This window comes from Cebus imitator, unplaced genomic scaffold, assembly GCF_001604975.1.
Source record: "Cebus imitator isolate Cc_AM_T3 unplaced genomic scaffold, Cebus_imitator-1.0 Scaffold847, whole genome shotgun sequence".
In the NCBI taxonomy this organism is placed as follows: domain Eukaryota; kingdom Metazoa; phylum Chordata; class Mammalia; order Primates; family Cebidae; genus Cebus; species Cebus imitator.
In genome coordinates this window covers 214,091-219,147 of record NW_016108162.1, presented here as the reverse complement: position 1 = coordinate 219,147, position 5,057 = coordinate 214,091, and the positions used below count along the sequence as shown (strand labels likewise).

The 5,057-nt window shown below is 49.1% G+C and overlaps 1 protein-coding gene across 1 annotated transcript in view; it reads right to left on the bottom strand.

Moving 5' to 3' along the window:
- Positions 1–3,746, bottom strand: part of LOC108297811 (zinc finger protein 723-like) — a 55,504-nt gene extending 51,758 nt beyond the window's left edge. The window contains exon 1 of the mRNA XM_037735578.1: positions 3,559–3,746. The gene's annotated coding sequence lies outside the window, so the exon portion shown is untranslated. The remainder of the gene's footprint in view (positions 1–3,558) is intronic.
- Positions 3,747–5,057: the final 1,311 nt, after the last annotated feature.

Genomic DNA, 5,057 nt, shown 5'->3' with positions numbered 1-5,057 from the left:
TGAGCAGAAACAGATCAATGGAACAGAATAGAGGGCCAGAAATCAAGCCGCACACCTACAACCATATGACCTTTGACAAAGCTGACAAAAAGAAGCAATGGGGAAAGAATTTTCAATGAATTGTACTGGGAGAACTGGCTGACTAGAAATTGAACCTGGACCCCTTCCTTATACCATACACAAAAATTAACTCAAGATGGATTAAAGACTTAAATGTAGGGCCGGGCGTGGTGGCTCACGCCTATAATCCCAGCATTTTCAGAGGCCGAGGTGACAGATCACCTGAGGTCAGGAGTTCAAGACCAGCCTGGCCAACATGATGAAACCCTGTCTCTACTGAAAATACAAAAATTAGCTGGGTGTGGAGGCAGGAACCTGTAATCCCAGCTACTTGGGAGGCTAAGACAGAAGAATCACTTGAACCTAGGAGGCGGAGGTTGCGGTGAGTGGAGATCTTGCCATTGCACTCCAGCCTAGGGAACAAGAGGGAAACTCCATCTCCAAAAACAAAACATAACAAAACCTTGAAAGACAACCTAGGCAATACCATTCAGGATATAGGCACAGGCAAAGACTTCATGACAAAGATGCCAAAGCAATTGCAACAAAAGCAAAAATTAACAAATGGGATCGAATTAAGTTAGAGCTTCTGGCTGGGCGTTGTGAACCTGGGCTTGTGAGCCTTGCCAACATGGTGAAACCCTGTCTCTACTAACAATAAAAAATTAGCCGGGTGTTGCGGCATGGCCATAAATCCTACCTACTCAGGAGGCAGAGGCAGGAGAATCACTTGAACCTGGGCGGCAAAGGTTGCAGAAGATGAGATTGCACCACGGCACTCCAGGCTGGGAGACAGTGTCTGTCTCCAATGAATGAATGAATCAATCAATCAAGCAATATATGAAGAGTATCTACTAGACAAGTGAAAGATTACGTTTTATAAACAAAACTAACTTTGAAAAATACTCGACGATTCCTCTTTAAAAGGTACAAATAGGTCTTTCTAAAAACTTTTAAGTTCAAGCATAAGTGCAGGTTTGTGACATAGGTAAACTCGTGTCATGGGGGTTTGTTGTATAGATTATATACAACAACATATACAACAATATATCCAAGCTGGAAATGCAGTGGCGTGATTGTGGCTCACTGCAACCTCTGCCTACCGAGATGCTCCTGCCTCAGCCTCCCAAGTAGCTGGGATTACAGGCACCCACCAACATGCCTGGCTATTTTTTTTTTAGTACAGACGGGGTTTCACCATGTTGGCTAGGCTGGTCTCCAACTCCTGACCTCAGGTGATCCACCCGCCTTGGCCACCCAAAGTGCTGGGATTACAGGAATGAGCCACCACACCTGGCCAAGAGAGATTTTAATGCATAAAATGCTGAACACAACACAGACTATAAAAAATAATTCTTTGGATATCTACAGTTGTTAGCTGCGTGTACTCATGCAGAGCAGGCATTCTGAATCATTGGCATTCAATGAATGGCAGCAAAATTTCACAGAAAAATGCATTGCAATCATTAATAATAGGCTCTGATGAGAAAATGCAATGAATACTTTTTTTTTTTTTGAGACGGAGTTTCACTCTTGTTACCCAGGCTGGAGTGCAATGGCGCGATCTCGGCTCACCGCAACCTCCGCCTCCTGGGTTCAGGCAATTCTCCTGCCTCAGCCTCCTGAGTAGCTGGGATTACAGGCACGCACCACCATGCCCAGCTAATTTTTTGTATTTTTAGTAGAGACGGGGTTTCACCATGTTGACCAGGATGGTCTCGATCTCTTGACCTCGTGATCCACCCGCCTCGCCTCCCAAAGTGCCGGGATTACAGGCTTGAGCCACTGCGCCCGGCGCAATGAATAAATATTAAAAGGACGGTACAGAAATTTATGGCGGGGCGCGGTGGCTCATGCCTGTAATCTCAACACTTTGGGAGGCCGAGGCAGGTGGATCACCTGAGGTTAAGAGTTCAAAACCAGCCTGTGGGTAACCCTCCATATAGGCACCGAGGAATGAGAACTAAGCAGAACCCTGGCACAGTTAGGGCTTGAGGAATATCTCACTTTATAGTGTTACTACTCAGCTATTTCCTTTTATATAATCCTTTACATAATCATATATTAGTTTATAGAAACAGAGCTTGAAACCTCCTTTATATAATCCTCTATATATAATCATTAATAGTTGATAGTATGAGTGCCTAAAGAATATTTCCCTACATATATACCTATAATTGTATCTTAGTTCATAATCGGAGGAATGCCTAGAGTGGACATAGTACAGAGCATGAACTAAAGATCAGCAGCTTATAATGGGAGGAATGCCTACAGCAGATACAGTGCATAGCATGATTTAAGAGAAAACAGTTATACCAGGACAAGAATCCATGGCCCAGGCGGCAGCGTTCAGTATCGTAAAGATACCCGCTGTATGGCAGGCTTGGGGCGAGAGCCACTCCTCCTGATAAAGGAGTTGTAGGACCTTGCTCCAGTTCTTGTGGAAGGCTGCCCTCAGAACGGCAATCCACCTTGGTGACTGTGAACTTCATCAGCTCTTGCTACTGTGCTGCTTGAAAAGCATCTTCTCATAGAATCCATAGGAAGCTGCCAGAAGGTGGCGGTAACCTTGACAGCTCTGTCACTGCTATGTGACTTAAAGCATCCTCCCATAAATCTTCTTAGAAGTAGTTTTCCCATAGATAGAAGTATTGCACACTGCACCCTGTTCACTTCGCACGGCCCACCTTCAAGCCTCGGTGACCTAATGGGGGTGGACCCCTTACTGCACATGGCCCTTGCCTTCGTGGGAACGGGCCCCTTGGTGCGCGCTGTCCACTTCCGGGCCTAGGTGACCTAATGGGGGTGGACCCTATGTTTTATTGCTCACGACCCTATCACTATCCTTAAAGATGATTTCACTCACTGCTCTGCCCCCTAACCTATACACAATAAATACTCATGCTTCTGGACTTTCGGCGCTCGCTCGCCACCCTCGCCAGCCTGGCCAACATGGTGAAACCCTGTCTCACCTAAAAATACAATAAATTAGCCGGGCGCAGTGGTGGGCGCCTGTAATCCCAGCTACTCCGGAGGATGAGGCGCGAGAATCGCTTGAGCCTGGCAGTCGGAGTTGGCAGTGAGCCAAGATCACGCCACTGCACTGTAGCCTGGGCGACAAGAGCGAGACTCCGTCTCACAAAACAAACAAGAATGATCAGGAAAGACTGAAGACCCTACGAATCACGGCCCCTCCCACGCACACACCGAGTGGGAATTCTGCCCTGATGACCCGCCTGTCATCCGTGAACAATCTGGGAAATGCCGGCGGCCGCGGGTGCAGAGCTGCCCAGAGAGCTCCAGACAGGGCGCCGCGCAGGGACAGGCGGGACGCGGGGCTGCGGGCCCAGCCGCCATCTTGCGGCCAGAGGGACCTGGGGCGGAGCTGCGCCGGCGCGGACTCAGGTCGGCCACTGGAAAGCGGACTGTGGGGAGGCGGGTCCAGGCGGTTTCACAGCCCGCTCTCCCCTCTCGGGATGCCCAACCCCGCACACCCACCGTTTCCCAGCTTCCAGGATGTCCTAGCATCTTAGCTGTGCCTCTCCCGGGACCTGCAGATCACAGGGCAACAGAGGCTGTGACAAAGTCACTGGAGGCTCCAGAGGTGGAGGACGTAGAACGGCGGAGAGGGATCCCAAGCTCCGGCGAAAGCGGAGACAAAGGCCCGGCCAAAGGCGGGAAGCCACGCCCTCCTCTCCAATTGAGCGACTAATGGGGCGGTTCCCGCGCCTGCGCCGCGATTGGATAAAGCTTCAAGACCCACCTCCTCGCCGCACCCTCCCCAGTATTAGTGCATTTTATGGACCGGGGAAACAGGCTCAAACAGGCAGAGTCATGTTCCCAGGGAATTACAGCTAATGAAGAAGCGAGCTGAGGCTTAAAATGCACTTGCTCTTTCCCTTACCTGGATCGGCTTGTATAATACATCTTAGCAGCTATTTGAGGGTAAAAAAAAAAAAAAATTGGACACCTTTTTAACAACTTTTTAATCATTTTGATAATGCAGGAAAGACCTTCATCCCATTCCTGAGCCCCTCTCTCACCATGTTGTACCCCACTTCTGACCATATCGTCAGATGGCCTTTAGGAATGGCAGGGACAGTGAGGGCTGGGAATGGATAAGCATGAATTATGTTGGCCAAATGTATTCACCTTAGAAAGGCTCTTCAAATATTCTGTGTGAAGCAGCTATTCTCAGGGAATTTTGCCTGTGGTGGTGGCTTTGCTGGGCCTGAGGGCAGGCAGGCCAGACCTGGGCACATGGATGCTGGGGGACCACCACTGCTGACTCCCTTTTCATCACCCAGAGCTACAACCAGGCTAGGCCAATCACAATTAAAACCACTGCTGCTCTCATCCTGCCACAAAACTCAAGGGTACCCAAACTGCCAGTCCTACCACAGATCTCGGACGTCCCATTCCATAACCCAAGAAAGCCCTCCATCTTTTTTTACCTAAATCCTGAACTTCGAACCAGGTTGGGACTTGGGGTAGTGGCAGCAAAACAGCAGCCATAATATGAAACATACAAATGACCTGAGAAATCCCATCTACACATCATTCACTCAGAACTGACCTGGAGTTGTATACAAGTTAAGAAGGACAGATCTATACACTCATGGGCATGGACACATTCCACACTTGCTGGGGAGAATGTGGGGCCTGAGAGGCACCTATTTCCCAGCTGCAAGCTGATGTTTGCATATGCCGTTCATGTGTCTTCATGCAGGCCTCTGCATTGTATATTTATTAAGCCAGTGCAAACACATTTTCTGGGGGGCATCATTCAATGCATCACCAGCCCCCACTTGTCCTGTGGGCTGTCAAAAGGGATCTGGGCCGGGCGCGGTGGCTCAAGCCTGTAATCCCAGCACTTTGGGAGGCCGAGGCGGGTGGATCACAAGGTCAAGAGATCGAGACCATCCTGGTCAACATGGTGAAACCCCGTCTCTACTAAAAATACAAAAATTAGCTGGGCATGATGGTGCATGCCTGTA